Source organism: Taudactylus pleione, unplaced genomic scaffold (genome assembly GCF_031769625.1).
Source record: "Taudactylus pleione unplaced genomic scaffold, aTauple2 ptg000662l, whole genome shotgun sequence".
NCBI classification, from domain to species: domain Eukaryota; kingdom Metazoa; phylum Chordata; class Amphibia; order Anura; family Myobatrachidae; genus Taudactylus; species Taudactylus pleione.
Window position 1 is genome coordinate 4,277,438 of NW_028285064.1, and position 20,063 is coordinate 4,297,500.

Below are 20,063 nucleotides of genomic sequence, written 5' to 3' on the forward strand. Positions count from 1 at the left end.
TACGTGGGCTACTCTAGGCTTTCTCCCGACACACCTGGAGAAGGGAGAGGGGCATTTCACCGGCAACCCCAGAGCTATGGGCAACCGATATATTAAAATGGGCTACCAATCTAGCGTCCCCTTGGTTCCTCTCTGGGGGCTAATACGGTGGCAGATCAGGCATGTTTTGGGTCTGGAAGTGGCAGGGTACCAGGCTGGAATCATTCAGCCGGCAGCTACATGTACAGAGATGAGCTGGCTGCAAATCAGGATGAGAACTAATTAGCTGGTTACTGACTAATAGAGGGTGGCAATGTGGGAGGGAGGAGGGGTAGGGTGGCAATGGGGCAGGGAGGAGGGAGAGGGGGCAATGGGTCAGGATTCGGGGCATACTAGACTACTAATCGGGGGGGGGCATGATGTCATGGGGCATTATTAGGCACTTAAATAATGCTAATAGTACATTATTCTAGGTTGGGTAATAATTATTCTGCCACTGAAGCATAAGATGGTGCCAAACTGGATGGTACTGTATTATGCTGGTAATGTGGGGGCAATAGGATAATTTGGAGGCATGTGCACTTACTGTCTGAGGGCATTGCTAAAGTGCAGTCCTGTGCTTCTGTTACTGCTTCTTGGGGGTCCTGTCCCTCTCTTTTTTATCCCCTGCTTTTCTTCTCCTCCGCTCTGTCTGCAGCTTTTCTCTGTATATCACTCTCTCCTCCTCACTCTCCGAGCCTTGGCTGCTGCTACTGCTGCTCCGAATGAGACCCGTGCCCGCGCAGCGCGCCCCCGCCTCCCCCGTGCCACAGCACTACTGGTGCGCCCGCCCCGGAGCGCGCGCAGCGACTCCACCGCTGGCTGGCTAGCGCGCGCGCCCCCCCCGTTCTCCGGGTCACCGGAGCGCAGCTGGACACGTACTCCGCCGCGGCCGTGATGGGGGAAGGGGGGGAAGAGTCGGCGGGAGCGCGCTCACCTGTGGCCGAGTAGTGCGGGGTCGGCGGTGGCGCGCTCACCTGTGGCCCGAGTAGTGCGAGTTCGGCGGGGGCGCGCTCACCTGTGGCTGAGGTGTTTTTCGGAAAAAATGTCTTATGGGGGGGGGGAATTTAAAAAAAAAAAATCTTTAGAGTCCATTAACTGGTTATAGATTGCCTCTTCCTGGTCACTTATTCAATTATTTATATCACCATCCGTCAAAGTAATGGCTGCATTCCTATCCTAGGCCACCCATTATCATTTTGAGTCAAGGTCCAATGGGTCACTGTTAATAAAGAAATCATTTTATGTCATGTCTGTGAGAAGACATTCCAAACCACTACTTTCCCTATTGTGCCACTTAGGGACTGTGTATATATACCAGCATTAGGCAACTACAGTAACTGATTGTAGAAACTAGAAGTCCAGCATGCCTCATTGCTGGGATTTCCATGCCGCCTGGAAAAATAAAGGTTGTAGTTCTGCTTTATGCATTATTTATTATAATTATTGTAAGGCACCACAAATTTCTGCATTGCCATACATAGCAAATGATACAGACAAGATAAAGGGTATAAGAGGGCACATTACACCCTCTATTTACTGGCTGTATAAGTTATGCTTGTAAATCCAATGCAATCATATTGCCAATTTTTTTCTTAAATTTTAGTACAGTATACTTTATACTTATTTATTAACCTTTCTTTATCTAGCGTCTTATGCATACATATTACAGAAGAATATTTAATCACTACAGTCCCTTACAATCTTTTCTCTACCCCATTTTGAATACTATTCTTCAATAAAAATCCTGAAAAAATAGAATACAATTAGTCGTGACCTCCGTGAAGTTGGGAGAAAAGTCCTCACCATGGTCAGCAGGTGCGTACTTACAGATGTGTCCTCTTACAGCCTTGCCTATCGCGCTACAAATGTGCGCACGCATCGTGCCATGCAATTACCCGCAGCAACGTACGCTATGGCACGCACTGCGATAGCACTATGCAATTCTATGGAGTCGCGTGTTCGAACGAAGATGCAAGAGGACATATCTGTATAATGGGTGCAGGGTGTGCAGTAAACACAGACCCCTGGGTCAAAGTGGGCCCATCAGCTGACAGAGATCCCGGCCTCTCGACTCCCTCCCCCCCCAACGGCGGCGAGAAGCCAAGAAACGGCAGCATACTGTCAATCACTGACAGTCTGCTGCCGGACAGCATGCAGGATCGCAGACCAGTATTGCACATGCTCAGAACGGGTCAGACGCATGCCCAGATTCCCGTTAATCAGGAATCTGCGTGATCCGTGTCACTGCTGCCTCAATCAGCCCCATAGTCAATATCATACCTCTCAACTGTCCTACCTTTGGATAGTCTCAATTTTGGATCACTGTCCTCCCATCCCACGTTAAGGACATTCATTACAATTTAAAGGTCTTGGGTGGTGTTGGAGTTTTTTAAATCTGAAAAATGTCACTAGAGGTGTGCCAGTGCCTACCTGCGATGTGGCCACTCCCCCAGTGAGCCATGACCATGCCCCCATTCCACATTGGAGACCTCTGATATTGGGAATTATACAATATTAGTCAATGTGTGGTCCCTAGGTCAAGGGGGAGCCCACATCGCACAATCTGCACCCGTATTTTTAATACTTACCACTCCACCACCGGAGTCCCACGTATCAGCGCTGACAAAATCGCCTTGAAAATGGCCTCCGCGGCCATTTTCCCAGCGTTTTGTGCACGCGCAGTAGGAAAAAAACACAAGGAAAATGGCCGCGGCGACATTTTCTCGGTGACCTGCGCATGCGCTGTAGACTCTGGACACACTCTAGTGCCACTGGAGAGAGAGGAGGGGGCTCTGTACAGACACGGCACACGGGCTCATGCCCCTGAGTGCTGGGCTTACCAAGTAGCTAAGCTGTGTCTGTGAGCGTTAAACAGGAGTGTGGGAGACGGATCGTATCAGTGTGGCGCTTTACTGAGAGGGAGAGGTTGCCACTGACGACCAGGCCCCGGCAATTGGCCGGACCCAATTTCATATTTCAAATACATATGAGCTGGTTCTGGGGGCCCCTAAGCTTCTGGGCCCCAACGCAATGGCACCCCTTGCACCCACTATAGCTACACCCAAGCTGGAGAGGGTTCCGCCGGAACACTCCCCGGCAATGGCCGCCGCATATGCCTGGTCAGCTAATGCGATCACTACACTACCAACACATCGCAGGGACGAGCTCCTTTCAGAGCCCTTGTTTTTTTTATACATTTGGGCAGTAAATAATCTCTTGTTTGCCACAAATAACAACGTTAAGAAATTACAATTATCGGGTCTAAAACCTGATAATTGATAAATATGTTTATAGCTTTGGGAGGTATATGCATGTGTTATAAATAAGTAGAATAAAGTCTGCTTCAACTGGATAATGTTGCCTTCATCCAGGAATATTTGGATTAGTGTACTAAGGTGCAGTGCTGCACGGATTCATTTATGTACTAGGTTTTCTAGATGTGAGGCTCCCTGTAGGGCTGAGAGGAAGCCACGGGGGGCTGCTGCTCTGGGCAGAATTACATTAATATCTCTGATGTCAGTTGTAAGATGAGGGTGCAAAATGTTGAAAAGAAGCAAAAAGAAAAATGTGTAAATCTTTTTATTTTACCTTGCTCACAACCTGTTCGTTGGCATTAAAATGCACAATATACGACTTTATTGAAGTGTGACTACATACCTCCCAACATTTGAAACTTGTAATGTAGAATGTGCAAGGGAGCGTCTTCACATCACTGAAGCAGTGTGTCCACGTCACAGTCAAGCACCTCTGAAGTGTTAGGTCGCACCAAATCCCCACCTTACGTCTCCTAAAAACTCCCTTGAGTTACTGTGGGTAGGGGTGGCTATAAAATACCTCGACCCTAACCTACTCTGAAATGGCGCATGGAAAATATGCCTCAATATTCACAACCGCGTGTGGCACATGATCACATTGAATGCAATGGGATCCTTATTTGGGTGTGGTGGAAAATGCTGTAGGAAGATGACTGCAGGTGGCCATTGCGTAGTCATCTCAGTCTGAGGGGCCACACAGCAAGATATTATCCAGTCGCTCACCCAGGTGTGTGGACAATTTGACTGATAATCCGGTTGCTCTACTGTCGGATTGAGTGGCAGTATTGGAGGCATGGTTGCATAATGGCTAGCATTTATTACCAGCACTGAGGTCATGAGTTCATTTCACAACCTAGGCCTATCTTTGTGGAGTTTGCATATTCCCCACCTGTTTGTGTGGGTTTCCCCTCAGTCCTCCGCTTTACTCCCACACACAAAAAAAACATATTGGTAGATTAAATGGCTTCTGGAAAAAAAAAATCCTTTTGTGTATATACAGCATGTTAACGTGGTAAGGAAAATAGAATGTAACTCCGCTGGGACATGGAATGATGTGAATGACTAAATAAATATTATCTGTAAGCGGTGCTTGAAAATGTGTGTGCTATATAAAATAGTTATAAAATAACAGGGGCACTGAGAGTGGGAAGGGGCAGGTAGTAATTACCTGGGACTGTTGATGGGGCCCGGTCCAACCCGAGGGGACAAATGTCCCTCTTTGTAGCCAGCAGCGCAGCTTCCATGCACCGTGCATAGTATTTATCATAATTTTTGTCCTAAAAGGTGTATAGTTACACTTCCCCGAAGGGGGTAGGGTTACACGCCCCTTCAGTACCTGGGCCCCGTGGCTGTCTCAACAGCCCTGTAAATAAATAAACCACATCTTGCTGCAAAATAGTACAAATACATGATCATGTAAGGCGGACTCTATGGCATGACAGAATTATTCATTTAAATTATACTGTGGATACTGGCAGATGTTAGAATGTAAAACACCGCCAGAAAATAATTTTCGCCCCCCTGCAAATGAAGAGCTTACTTTTATTTATCATGTATCATACACAGGCCGCGTATACTGTAAATTAATCTTATGCATGTTAGTTATGGAGGAGAAAATTAAACTGCAACAAATAAGGTTTTTTTAATGTTATTTTTTTTATTTTTGGTCATTAATACTCTAGTGGCAGATGTCAGCCTGAGACCCTTGCAGTGCAGTTCAACTAATATAACATAACATAAACGTATCTAAAATTAAAACATAGACAGCCATATGTGGAATTCAAAAAAAGGTCAACTTTTTGTTAAATAGATTATTAAATAACATAAAGAATGGTGGCGAAGGAAGTCAACAGCATCTCCTCTTCTTCTTTTGAAATCTCCAACGGCACCAGACAGGGATGCCCACTTTCCCCCTTGTTTTTTGATGTAGTTATGGAGCCCCTGGCAGCAAGGATTTGCAGCAACCCTGACATTTCTGGGGTAATGACAGGCCGTTCAGAGCATAAAATTGCGCTGTACGCGGACGATGTTGTGATATCCTTAGGAAATCCAGCTCAATCTTTTGAGATTGATCTTTACTCTGATTATTCCGGTTATAAAATCAACACTAGTAAAACAGAGTTGCTTGGCTTCTATATCCCTGGGCCAAACAAACTCTCCTTAGAGGCATCTTTCCCATTTAAATGGGATAAGCAGAAAATTAAATACTTTGGTATTTCTCTAACACATTACCACCATCAGCTTTTCCAAGATCCCCCCCGCATTTTAGATCAAATTAAGTCTGATTTAAATCTGTGGTCCAGCCACCTCATCTCTTGGATTGGCAGAGTGAATTAGGTGACGTTGAGTGTACTCCCTCGGCTCCTCTACCTTTTTCAGACCCTTTCCGATATTTGTTCCCTCGTACGTTTTTACATTTGTACAGTTTTCTACTACACGATTTGTTTGGAAAAACAAACGTCCTCGGGTGAGACTGAAGCTCCTACAACGCCCTACACATAGTGGTGGGTTAGGTATACCTGACTTTAAACAATATTTACTTAGCCGCTCAACTGTCACACTGTGTTCAGTGGGGTAACCCAGGTGCTCAGAAGGTCTGGTCTACTATTGAGGCTGATGAACTGGGTTTAACTACGGTCTCAACACTCCTTTGGTTTCCAAGATCTCACAGTCCCAAAATTGTCGCCTCGCACCCAATTGTTTCCTGCTCTTTATCTATATGGGACTCAGTGTCGGACTGGGGCATAAAGGGCCCACCGGGGGAATGCAGTGGTAGGTGCCCATGCTTAAGGGGTGTGGCCAGACCCCCGAGGGGTCATGGCCAGCTACCAGAGATGCTTGGCTAACCAATATGCAAATCTGGTTGTAGTTTCTTTAGAAAGGAGCCAAGCACCCGTGTTGATCAGTGGTACTACTCCACCAGGTAACTGACCATATAATTGAGTAACAGTGAATGATTTGAGGTCTGGAACCTGACACCTAGAGTAGGGTGGTGGGCCCTCAGGCAGTAGGGCCCATCGGGGTTTTCCCCTGTACACCTGTGGGCCAGTCCAATCCTGATGGGACTACACCAACAAGAAATTTAATTGGCCCCTAGTCCTTCACCTGTCATTACGATTTTTCATGATCTAGATTTCCCCCCAGGCAAGGAAAACATTTCATTTTCTGCCTGGAAAGAAAGGAGTAATTTTTATCTAAACTATATCACTAGAGATGCAAATTTTCCTCAATTCTCTCAAATTCGGGAAGACTTAGCTCTTCCCTCTAGGATTTTTTTCCAATGTTTACAGCTCAAACATTTTCACTCTAAAGTTAAACATTTTCTTTTGGGTGGACCCCTTTCCGCCTTTGAGGCTTTATGTATGAAATTAAAATAATAGAAAACCCCGAAGCGCTTGCAAACACACTGATTCCTATAAAGTACCCCTGCAGCGGTAAATAACGGAAAGGGGAACAAATTGCAATCCCACAAAAAGCATAAATAAAAAGAAATACCGCGCTGGTGAACAAGAATAAATATAAAATTATAAATTTAATAAAAATAGATCATACAATTTACATAACCAATTGAGTAACAGAACATATACATACTGAAAAGAAAGAATAAAAGGACATAATAAATATCAATAAATAAATAAATAATTAGATAAATAATAATAGGGGTAGATGAAAAATAGGAATAATGTTAGTAATAGCTCAATATATTAGATATAAATGTGCTGCGATCTGGTTAATAGAGTAACAGTCAATTAATTCATAGGCAATTAAAGTGCAACATTTGTTATCACTTGACACAGGTTCATGAATGGCATCCTGTGTATAGCAACAATGTGTCCACTGTATTGTAACAATTGTATCCGTATATAGTGTCCAAAACAGCGTGAGGCTTGTAAATAAGGGACACAAGCTAGCGTGCTTAGATGTAGCTGAGTTGCACCCCGTCGGGCGCCACAGTGCTTGTAGCAAGAAGTGATATAGTTACTTACCAGCGTTGAGGTATCAAGCTGTTACGGAACCTCCTGTGTAGTGTCTCCCTGTCTGGTTTAAAGGTGAGAAATGCCGGCTGGAGAGACAGAGTTGGAGCTAAGACTGGTAGTGGTTCCAATCATGAGGCTAAGCGCAGCCGCGGCTTAGTGGAACTCCCCGCACCAGGACGGAAAACAGCAGGCTCTGTGTCAAGTGATAGCAAATGTTGCACTTTAATTGCCTATGAATTCATTGACTGTTACTCTATTATCCGGATCACAGCACAGTGGTATCTAATATATTGGGCTATTACTAACATTATTCCTATTTTTCATCTACCCCTATTATTATTTATCTAATTATTTATTTATTTATTGATATTTATTATGTCCTTTTTGTATTTCTTTTCAGTATTTATATGTTCTGTTACTCAATTGGTTATGTGAATTGTATGATCTATTTTCATTAAATTTATAATTTTATATTTATTCTTGTTCACCAGCGCGGTACTTCTTTTTATTTATGTATGAGATGCACCTCAACCAAAGGCTTGATCTCTCTTTTGTATACGTTGCTTGTTGAGGAGTCTTCTTCTCAGCGTGATTCCCACAAAAGGGCCTGGGAGGCAGATCTTCGTACTACTTTAGATGATGAGGAGTGGTCTGAGGTCTGGGAAAATGCTGCCTCTAGCTCTATTTGCGTCAGAATTAAAGAGAATACATATAAACTACTATACAGAAGGTACTATGTGCCTTCATGCTTGCATAGAATATATCCTGATACATCAGATAGATGCTGGAGAGGGCACTTTTTTTCGTATATGGTGGTCCTGTCCAAAGGTAGTACCTCTTTGGAAGGAAGTTATTGGTCTTATCACATGTTTACTTAACTTTTCCATTCCCTATGATCCAAAGTATTTTCTCCTTCCTCTAGATCTCCCTACATTGACTAGGCATCAAAATAAATTAATGCGTCACATAGTCTCTGCTACGACCTACCAATTGGAGGCAAACTGGAAACAATCTGCCCCCCTTCCATCTATGCAGTCTATTTTATCCAGAGTATGGTATATTTACTAAATGGAATAGATGACTAGTATTATCAAATTATCCTACCACTTGTAGTGAAGGGGAATCATGCAGCAAGCTGGCCACTGGACTGCCATACTTTCCACACCATAAAAGCCAACACAGGAATATTTGGGGAATTAGGGAGCGGATCACACAGCAAAAGAGACAGATCCCTGCCTGAACCAGCACTATGAAGACCCAACAACACCTCTAGCAACAATAACATGCACCCTATTGGCTGGCACCCCTAGCTAACAACTAAGCATTCGCTTCTAACTGCCCTGTAACTAATGCTTTCAAACTGACCCTGCTTAGGGGCTTAAAATACGTCCTGCATTTTAAATGCCTTCCATAGTCATTTTGTGGAGGTCTCATTATCACTTCTTTTTTCAGAGGTCTATTAGATCATAGGCACCTGGTGTTTTTTTAAAACTATAAACAATAATCACATATAAAAGAAGTGATTGTTCAAAGGAGATTACTTTATCAATTAAAAAAATAAATTGTTCTGTAAGTATACACAATAAAATACACCAACATGATATCAATCGCCACAGAGACATAGTAACTCATGTCATCTTTCCTGTGGATTATTAAGGATGTTTGCGCACTTTGTTCACTCAAAACAGATAAAGTGTAGACAGACCCCGTGTCTTGGGGAGCTCACGTTATGTGTACACTGAAAATATGAGCAGAGAGATGTGGCCCAACGTTGATTCCCATGACTGTACCAATTAGATCGCTCAATGATTTGTTTGTCCATAGAATCCTACCCAATCATTGACTCCTATTCTTGTGACAACTTGATTCATCATTGGTTCTTTAGCAGACTGATTGATCAATGGCTCTTATATTTGTAACAATTTTACTGATGATTGATCCTTGTGGTCATAGCGATTTTATTGAACATGGATCCCCACTATTTTCAGCGACACTTCCTAATATAGCAGCATTTCTGATCGATCTTCATGCTTGTAGTAATTCTGAATGATTATTATTTAGCCCTAATATTGTAATAATATGTAATTGAATATTGATTCCCATGCTTGTACTATTTTAATTAAGCATTGATCCATAATCCTGTAGCAATCTGACTTATCATTAGGCCATGTATATGACCTGTCAGGAACTCATAGAGATAAAATAAACCTATACGAGGGAGCGATGAAGCTTGTAAAAGTATCGCTCAGGGACAGGATGCATGCTAATGAGCCAATGAGAGCACTTGTACTGTGTCCATTTATTGTGTTACAATTCTATTAGTCAAATCAATGTGTAACAATGTAACAGTGCATCTAATCAGACATATGTGCTATGAAGCTTTTATTGCCATTATAATAATGGGATCCCAACACATAAGCAAGAAATAAAGTAAAATGTGTTACGGGAACAATCACATAGAAACAGTGAGTTTTGGATAAAGCAAAAGTACATACAGATTGTAGTTTGTTTCTCATGAATAATCCATTTTAATTGAAGTAGTCTGTGGTGCACACAATCCTATAAGGATAATGCCACTTATGGAACACTTACCTATAGTTATTCCCCAAGAACTTAACATCTATAACCTCTCCATCTACAGTCCACCCGATAGGCATTGGCATCAGCCTAAGCCAGTGGTTCTCAATCAATTACCACTCAGGTAGCCCCGAACCACCCATTAGCGTTATTTGTACCCCCCAACATGTGCAAAGAAAATATTTGAAATTGGCGCGGCAGCACATTTGGTGTAATGGTTAGCATTACTGCCTCACAGCACTGGGGTCTTGGGTTTGATTCCCACCACGGCCCTTTCTGTGTAGAGCTTGTATATTCTCCCCGTGCTTGCGTGAATTTTCTTGGGGTACTTTGGTTGGGCTAGTTTGGGGGTGTCCTGCGCTCTGGATTTGAATCGTAGTATGTTAGGTTACCTGGATATGGTGGGTAGGCCCATAACCTTGGCAAAGATTATGCTAAAAACCTCTATTGATTGCAAAATTGTATTGCATTTATATATTATTAATAATTTGGAGTTGTGCACCTGAGATTTGTCTGTTTTTGTGCCTGCAATTTGTCTCATCAGGTAGCACCTCCCATTATATATATATTCAGGGTGTGCAGTCCACAAATCTTTCCCACGTACTTTGGTTTACTCCCACACTCCAAAAAAATACTGGTAGGTTAATTGGCTCAGAAAAAAAAACCCACTAGTGTATATGTGTGTCCATGTCATAGGGAATTTAGATTGTAAGCTCCACTGGGGCAGGAACTGATGTGAATGACTATTAGGGTTAATGTTTAGGCACAGTTATATGTATAAAAGCAATAAATGTGCTGTAAACAAGATTTAAAAGGTGACACAAGATCAGAATGAACTGTACATATATATTTCTCACATTTTATAATTTATAAAAAATTTTAAAGTGATACAGACATTTATGAGATGATACTGAGTTGGGGCAAAGTAAAAAAACAAAAACACAAAACAAATACAAAAAAATAACAAGTAACTTTGCACTTTGGTAAAACCATGTTGCACTGCAGGTGGGGGCAGATATAAAAGGTGCTGAAAGATTTAGGGCCTGATTCAGAGCCGCTCGTAAGCTCGTTCCGAGCGATGTTTGCCCAACTGCGCATGCGTACGGATCGTAATACGCATGCGCGAACCAGTCAGTGCGGCCGAAAATCGTTTGTTCGCTATATAGCGAATGCCTGCTATTTTGAGTGACAGAAGGAGGTGTATGTGGGTGGGAACAGGGGAAGGTGCTTGAAAACGGGAGTGTGGAATTAGATCGCAGGCGTGCTTAAAGGTCAAAACGGGCGTTTTAAGGGAGTGCATAATCAATACAGCAGCGTCATTGACCACGTCACTTGTTTTTTTTTTTACCCCGAACTGATCGCAAAATAGCGGTTGAAAAAACCTGCCACAAGAATAGCGAGCAGTTCATACGCTGTTCGATGTGCTCGATTAATCTAATAAATAGCGGACATGATGTAGGATGCGAGCGGCCAGGGGGCGTATTTTTAAAAAATACAACCGCAAGTTTTGCTCGCTCGTTCAGACTTAGAGGCATGAACAGACCGCAATTAGCGAACGGTTCATTTGAATAGCCACCCCTTGTTTTAGAACGAACGACCGCAAATAGCGAGCGGCTCTGAATCAGGCCCTTAGATTTGAGAATGGTGAGAACAAACTCAAACCTAAATTGCAGTGTAAAAATAAAGCTATCCATCGTTTGTGGGCTACATGCAATAACAGCCAGTATTTACCCTGCATGCAAAAAATAATAAATGTATTTGCACCCCTTGCATTGCAATATGGCTTGTTCCAGATACAAAGTTCCTTGTGCTGAAGATGGAGAGCGCTACTGCACAGACTCAATGTTATTTCGGGAAGCTTAATTTCCTGTGCGCAACGCCATCTTGTTCACTGTGTTAGACCGGCACAGTGGGAGATGCAAGTCTTTCACTTAGCTCCTTGAGACCTGAGAGATGACTTGTGATATCCACGCTTTTCCAGTGATCCTGCACCGCTACCCGGTACCTGCATACACTCCCTGGCTGATGAGCTGTATGACTGCCTGCTCCTTTCCTTCAAACCAGTGTGTATAACAGTGAGTATGGCTGTATCTCACGTAACGTCAATAAATCACTCCACTGGTTAAGCAACTGGGTTTTTCACGTTAGGGCATTTGCTGGTGTGTACCAGTGATGTGCGGTGAGGTGAGGCAGAGCCTTTCCTGTCATATTTTAGTATAATCCAGAGTTTTGACTATAAAAATTATCCGAAAAATGAAAAAATTTAAATATTATAAATATCTTCTTTGTATTATTCTAATCACTTTATAGTCAAAACTCTGGAGTAAAAAGTGTATGGCAGGTGAGGCACTGCCTCCCCGTCTATCTTTTCCACACATCCCTGATCAAAACGCACCAAATTTCTAGAACTATATACTGCTGCACCTTTGTATAATGCCCACATGAACCCTCGGATGTATCTGTAAATCTGGTTCTGATTCTAGCCAGTGCCTCCCCAGCCATTTACCTCACCACACCTCACTGGTGTGTACAGTAACTCTGCTTTATCATCTAACCTGTATATTATATACAGTACATATTTCCAACACCTTACTGTTTATGTTTTGCTCCCAACTCAGAATCAACACCTTCATTTTGTTATCAGGGACCTATGGGTTTATTTACTAAAGTGCAGGTTTTTACAAGTGGAGTTGTTGCCCATAGCAACCAATCAGATTCTACTTATCACTTATCTACCAAATTCTAGAAGATAGCTAGAATCTGATTGGTTGCCATGGGCAACAACTCCACTTTTAAAAACCCACAATTTAGTTAATATTCTGTACCCAGGACCGGATTTACCATTACGCAACCTAAGCCCCCGCCTAGGGCCCATCAGGTTCCAAGGGGCCCGTGACCGGGCCCCCCACCCTTCGAAACAAAGGCCTGCAAAGTCAGTGGGAGCTGCTGCATTCACACCACTGTGATTCAGTGTAGCCGGTCTCCTCTGCAGCCCCCCCCTCCACAGTGTAGCATAGCCAGTGCCCTCTCTCAGCAGCATCTAGCCAGCGGCGCCCCTTCCAGCCAATCCACAAGCAGCCAGCACCCCACCTGCAATCATCCCTCTCCACTACAGCCTCTTCCCTCTAGCTCCGACCACCTACCTCCGGCAGTGTAACGGACAGCCTCCTCTGGCTCCAAGCCTCCAACAGCCTCCAATCCCCCCCCCCTCCCCGCAGTGTAGCAAGCAGCAACCGCCGGCTCTGACCACTTGCCCGAGGCAGTGTAGCAAGCAGCCTCCAACTCTACCTCCCCATGGTTGTGGGAGCCGTGGAGACTTCTATTCCCCCGAGCTAAGATACAAAGATGGCATTTTGGTAAGTTTAACTTAAAAACCTTATTGTGTTATATATATATATATATATATATATATATATATATACTGTGTATAGAAAGTATACAGACACTCATACAGTATATGTACACAGACATTGTATATATGCACACATTTTTATATATATATATATATATATATATATATATGGGGTGAGCGGGTTCGGATTTCTGAAATCCGAACCCCCCCGAGCCCCCCCGATCCGAGGCCGATCCGAGTCAGGCTCGACTTTTCCCGCCTGACTCGGATCTGAAATCGAGGCAAAACGTCATCATCCCGCCTTCTGGGTCTCGCGGGTTTTGGATCCTATATAAGGTACCCGCGTCGGCGCCATTTTCTCACTCGGCTGTGGACAGTGAAGAGGGAGGGTGGGAGTTAGGGCTGGCTGGGCTGTGTAGTGTAGTGTAGTGTTTCAAAGTCCATAGGGGCTGGCTGTGTTGTGCTGTGCTGCTGTTGTTAATAGGGGCTGTGTCCACTACTTCAAAGTCCATAGGGGCTGGCTGGACTGTGTTGTGCAGTCAGTTCTCCATAGGGGCTGTGTCCAGTCCAAAGTCCTGTGCAGTGTCCCAGTCCTAAAGGGGTGCTGTAGTGTTGTCCAGGGGGTGCTCTGTCCATCAGGGGTGCTCCCCCCAAGTGCTAAAAAAATAATATTTTTTCTGTGTTTGTGAATTGTGTGCGCAGTAGCCGCACGTGCATCAACAAAGCAGTGCCAAGCGTGCGCCTGTGTCATAAGTAAAGGGCCGGCTGGCTTGACCGTTAAAGGGTGCTGTAACCCCCAAAGTACACTCCAGTCCAAACCAAAAAAAAAAATATTTTCTGTTTGTGAATTGTGTGCGCAGTAGCCGCACGTGCATCAACAAAGTAGTGCCAAGCGTGCGCCTGTGTCATAAGTAAAGGGCCGGCTGGCTTGACTGTTAAAGGGTGCTGTAACCCCCAAAGTACACTCCAGTCCAAACCAAAAAAAAAAATATTTTCTGTGTTTGTGAATTGTGTGCGCAGTAGCCGCACGTGCATCAACAAAGTAGTGCCAAGCGTGCACCTGTGTCATAAGTAAAGGGCCGGCTGGCTTGACCGTTAAAGGGTGCTGTAACCCCCAAAGTACACTCCAAACCAAAAAAAAAAATATTTTCTGTGTTTGTGAATTGTGTGCGCAGTAGCCGCACGTGCATCAACAAAGGAGCAGCGCCAAGCGTGCGCCTGTGTCCCATAAGTAAAGAGCCGGCTGGCTCATTTCTTAAAGGGTGGTGTAACCCACAAAGTGCACTACTCTCCAGCAAAAATAAAAAAATATTTTCTGTGTTTAGCCGCACGTATATATCAAATCGATATAACATAAATGGAGGACCAAACTTTCTCCGATAAAAATAAAATAGAGAAAGATCAAGAACCACTTCCTCCTAGTGCTGAAGCTGCTGCCACTAGTCATGACATAGACGATAACATGCCATCAACGTCGTCTGCCAAGGCCGATGCCCAATGTCATAGTAGAGGGCACATACAATCCCAAATGACAAAGTTCAGGAAAATGACCTTGAAAAAAACATTTAAATCAGCTGAAGAGAAACGTAAACTTGCCAATATGCCATTTACGACACGGAATGGCAAGGAACGGCTAAGGTCGATCCCTAGTATGTTCATGACTAGTGGTTCAGCTTCACATGACGATGGAAGCCTTCCTCCCACTAAAAAAATCAAAAGAGTTAAGCTGGCAAAAGCACAGCGAAGAACTGTGCTTTCTAAGAAGATATCACAAATCCCCAAGGAGAGTCCAAGTGTGGTGGTGGTTGCGATGCCTGACCTTCCCAGCACTGGACGGGAAGAAGTGGCTCTTTCCACCATTTGCACGCCCCCTGCAAGTGCTGAAAGGAGCACCCACAGTCCACTTGCTGATATGCAAATTGAAGATGTCACTGTTGAAGTACAACAGGATGAGGATACTGGTGTAGCTGGCGCTGAGGAGGAAGTTGGCGAGGAGGATTCTGATGGTGATGTGGTTTGTTTAAATCAGGCTCCGGGGGAGACAGTTGTTGTCCGTGGGATGAAAAAGCCCATCACGGTCATGCCTGGGCAGAAGACCAAACATTCCACCTCTTTGGTCTGGCAATATTTCTATCCAAATCCGGACAACAACTGTCTTGCCATATGTACCATATGTAAAGGTGAAATAAGTAGGGGTAGGGACGTCAACCACCTAGGAACATCCTCCCTTATACGGCACCTGCAGCGCATTCATAAAAAGTTACTGTCAAGTTCAGAAACTTTGGCTAAGACCGTAAGCAGTCCAGGGACACCTAAATCCCGTTGTCCTGTTGTATCCAAGCGCCTGCAAACCACACCGTCAACTCCCTCCTCGTCAATTTCCTCCTTAGTCAGGATCTGAAGTAGTCCTGCAGGCCATGTCACTGGCATGACTGACTCTCCTATCCGGGAATCCTCCGGAGGATCCTGCAATGCTACGCCTACTGCTGCCGCTGCTGCTGTTGCTGCTGCTGGGAGTCGTTCATCATCCCAGAGAGGAAGTAGGAACACCACTACTTTTACTAAACAATTGACCCTCCAACAGTCCTTAGCGAGGAGGATGAAGTACGACAGCAGTCATCCTGAAGCAAAACGTATAACTGAGGCCTTGACTGCTATGTTGGTGTTAGATGTGCGTCCGGTATCCACCATTAGTGCAGTGGGATTTAGACAATTGATGGAGGTAGTGTGTCCCCGGTTCCAAATCCCGTCTAGATTCCACTTCACTAGGCCGGCGATACCGAGACTGTACAGAAACGTCAGAAAAAGTGTCCTCAGTGTCCTGAAAAATGCCATTGTACACAATGTCCACTTAACCACGGACATGTGGACAAGTGGAATAGGGCAGACTAAGGACTATATGACTGTGACAGCCCACTGGGTAGATGTATCACCTTACGCAGCAACAGCAGCAGCGTCACCAGTAGCAGCATCTCAGAAACGCCAGCTCGTTCCAAGGCAGGCTACGCTGTCTATCACCGGTTTCAGTAAGAAGCACACCGCCGACAACCTCTTAGAGAAACTGAGGGAAATCATCGCCCAGTGGCTTACCCCACTTAGACTCTCCTGGGGATTTGTGATATCTGACAACGCCACCAATATTGTGCGGGCATTACATCTGGGCAAATTCCAGCACGTCCCATGTTTTGCTCACACAATAAACTTGGTGGTGCAGAATTTTCTGAAAAGCGACAGGGGCGTGCAGGAGATGCTTTGGGTGGCCCGAAAAATTTCTGGCTACTTTCGCCATTCAGCGACTGCGTGCTGAAGACTGGAGCGCCAGCAAACACTCTTGAACCTGCCCCGCCATCACCTGAAGCAAGAGGTTGTGACGCGGTGGAACTCAACCCTCTATATGCTTCAGAGGATGGAGGAGCAGCAAAAGGCCATACAAGCCTATACATCCACCTATGACATAGGCAAAGGAGGGGGTATGCACCTGACTCAAGCGCAGTGGTGTGCAAGGTTCTCCAGCCCTTCGAACTTGCCACACGTGAAGTCAGTTCAGACACTGCCAGCTTGAGTCAGGTCATTCCCCTCATCAGGCTTTTGCAGAAGCAGCTGGAGAAAGTGAAGGAGGAGCTAAGACGGAGCGATTCCGCTCGGCATGTGGGACTTGTGGATGAAGCCCTTCATTCGCTTTGCCAGGATTCCAGGTTGGTCAATCTGTTGAAATCAGACCACTACATTTTGGCCACCGTGCTCGATCCTAGGTTTAAAGCCTATGTGGAGTCTCTCTTTCCGGCCGACACAAGCTTGCAGAGGTGCAAAGACCCGCTGGTGAACACACTGTCAGCTGAAGCGGAACGTGACACGTCAACAGCTCCTTCTTCATTTTCTCCCGCAACTGGGGCTGCCAGGAAAAAACTTAGGTATCCTAAGCAACCCGCTGGCGGTGATGCAGGGCAGGCAGGACCAAGTTTGGACATCTGGTCCGGACTGAAGGACCTGGCAACAATTTCTGACATGTCTACTGTCACTGCATATGATACTGTCACCATTGACAGAATGGTGGAGGATTACATCGGTGACAGCATCCAAGTAGGCATGTCAGACAGTCCATACCTGTACTGGCAGGAAAAAGAGGCAATTTGGAGGCCCCTGTACAAACTGGCTCTATTTTACCTGAGTTGCCCCCCCTCCAGTGTGTACTCCGAAAGAGTGTTTAGTGCAGCCGGGAACCTTGTCAGCGAAAGGCGTAGGAGGTTGCTTCCACAGAATGTGGAGAAGATGATGTTCATCAAAATGAATTATCAGCTCTTCCAGGGAGACCAGCCTCCAGAATGTACAGAGGGACCTGTGGTGGTGGATTCCAGTGGGGACGAGTTAATACTCTGTGAGGATGAGGATGTACACACTGAAGAGGGTGAGGAATCGGTGGATGAGGAGGATGAGGATGACATCTTGCCTCCGTAGAGCCAGTTTGTGCAGGGACAGATTAATTGCCAGCTTGTTTTGTGGGGGCCCAAACGAACCAATCATTTCAGCCATAGTTGTGTGGCAGACCCTGGCGCTGAAATGATTGGTTTGTTAAAGTGTGCATGTCCTGTTTATACAACATAAGGGTGGGTGGGAGGGCCCAAGGACAATTCCATCTTGCACCTCTTTTTTTTCTTTGCATTATGTACAGTTTGGGGCCTAGTTTTTCAAACTGCCATCCTGTCTGCCACTGCAGTATCACGCCTAGATGGGTCACGTGTTTGTGCCGCCCACTCGTGTCGCTTAGCATAGTCATCCAGCTACCTCGGTGCAACCTTTTGGACATAAAAACACTATTGTGAGGTGTGAGGTGTTCAGAATAGACTGGAAATGAGTGGAAATTAAGGTTATTGAGGTTAATAATAGCATAGGAGCAGAAAAACCTACAAATTCTGTGATTTTAGCTGTTTTTATGCTTTTTTTCAAAAAAATACAGATCCAAAACACAAAACCCAGAAGCCAAAACATGGAAGGGTGGTTTTGGCAAAACCAATCCAGATCCAAAACACGAAGAAAGATCCAGATCTAAAACCAAAACACAAAACACGAAAAGTGGCCGGTGCACACCCCTAATATATATATATATATATATATATATATATATATATATATATATATATATATATATATATATATATGTTCTTCTTCCCCTTTTCCTCCCTTCCTCCCGTATCTCTGTTTGTCCCCCTCTCCTCCTGACTCCCTTCGTTTGTCCCCCTCTCCTCCTGTCTCCCTCTGTTTGTCCTCCTCTCCTCCTGTCTCCCTCTATTTGTCCCCCTCTCCTCCTGTCTCCCTCTGTTTGTCCCCCTCTCCCTCTATTTGTTCCCCTCTCCTCCTGTCTCCCTCTATTTGACCCCCTCTCCTCCTGTCTCCCTCTATTTGTCCCCCTCTCCTCCTGTCTCCCTCTGTTTGTCCCCCTCTCCTCCTGTCAGGGCCGGATTAAGATCTGTGGGGGCCCCTGGGCAACAAACTTGTGGGGGCCCCTATCAATAACATTATTAAAGTGATATATTGGCAATGTTATAAAAGAGTTATGCCAGGTACATACTAAGCGATATGTTGTCCGATCAAGCGTATTGGAGCAACATATCAGGCACACTGGCCCGTGTGTACCCGCTGACGAAGCGCACTCCAATGCATGCATGTCCAATGGGTGACATTGTTAGCGAAGGCCATGCTGCAGAATGCGGCATGGCCCTTGCCGTCGCTTCGTCGCTGGCGGCATCAGCAAATGTGTATGCACTTGCCGATGCCGACCTCCCGTCTGGTCCCGCCGCTTACAAGGTGTGTGTGTGTGTGTGTGTGTGTATGTATGTATGTATATATATATATATATATATATACACTCAGGTGCATAAATATTGGGACATTGACAGAATTTTCAGATTTTGGCCTCTATTCACCACCACAATGGTTTTGAAATGAAACAAACAAGATGTGATTTAACTGCAGACTTTCAGATTTAATTTGAGGGTAATTACATCCAAATCGGGTGAACGGTGTAGGAATTACAACAGTTTCAATATGTGCCTTCCACTTTTTAAGGGACCAAAAGTAATGGGACTATCAACTCAAAAGCTATTCCATGGACAGGTGTTAGCTATTCCCTCATTATTTAATTATCAATTAAGCAGGTAAAAGGTCTGGAGTTGATTCTAGGTGTGACATTTGCATTTGGAATCAGTTGCTATCAACTCTCAATATGAGATCCAAAGAGCTGTCAGTGAAGCAAGCCATCATTAGGCTGAAAAATCAAAACAAACCCATCAGAGAGATAGCAAAAACATTAGGTGTGGCCAAATCAACTGTTTGGAACATTCTTAAAAAGAAAGAACGCATCGGAGAGGTCAGCAACACCAAAAGACCCGGAAGACCACGGAAAACAACTGTGGTGGATGACAAAATAATTATTTCCCTGGTGAATAAAAAACCCCTTCACAACAGTTGGCCAAATCAAGAACACTCTCCAGGAGGTAGATGTACATGTGTCAAAGTCAACAATCAAGAGAAGACTTCACAAGAGTGAATATAGAGGGTTCACCACAAGATGCAAACCATTGGTGAGCCACAAAAACAGGAAGACCAGATTAGAGTTTGCCAAACAACATCTAAAAAAGCCATTACAGTTCTGGAACAACATCCTATGGACAGATGAGACAAAGATCAACTTTTACCAGAGTGATGGGAAGAGAAGAGAAGGAAAGGAACTGCTCATGATCCAAAACATACCACCTCATCAGTGAAGCATGGTGGTGGTAGTGTCATGGCGTGGGCATGTATGGCTGCCAATGGAACTGGTTCCCT

General features: G+C 44.7%; 1 protein-coding gene across 11 annotated transcripts in view; it reads right to left on the reverse strand.

The window, feature by feature from the left end:
- The window catches only part of LOC148478344 (receptor-type tyrosine-protein phosphatase F-like), a 944,179-nt gene extending 943,455 nt beyond the window's left edge, over positions 1–724 (reverse strand). For 6 of the 11 annotated variants that reach the window (XM_088455649.1, XM_088455645.1, XM_088455652.1 and 3 more), the window contains exon 1: positions 566–724. The gene's annotated coding sequence lies outside the window, so the exon portion shown is untranslated. The remainder of the gene's footprint in view (positions 1–565) is intronic. The other 5 variants (XM_088455655.1, XM_088455654.1, XM_088455653.1 and 2 more) reach the window with 1 other exon arrangement.
- Between the last annotated feature and the right edge of the window lie 19,339 nt (positions 725–20,063).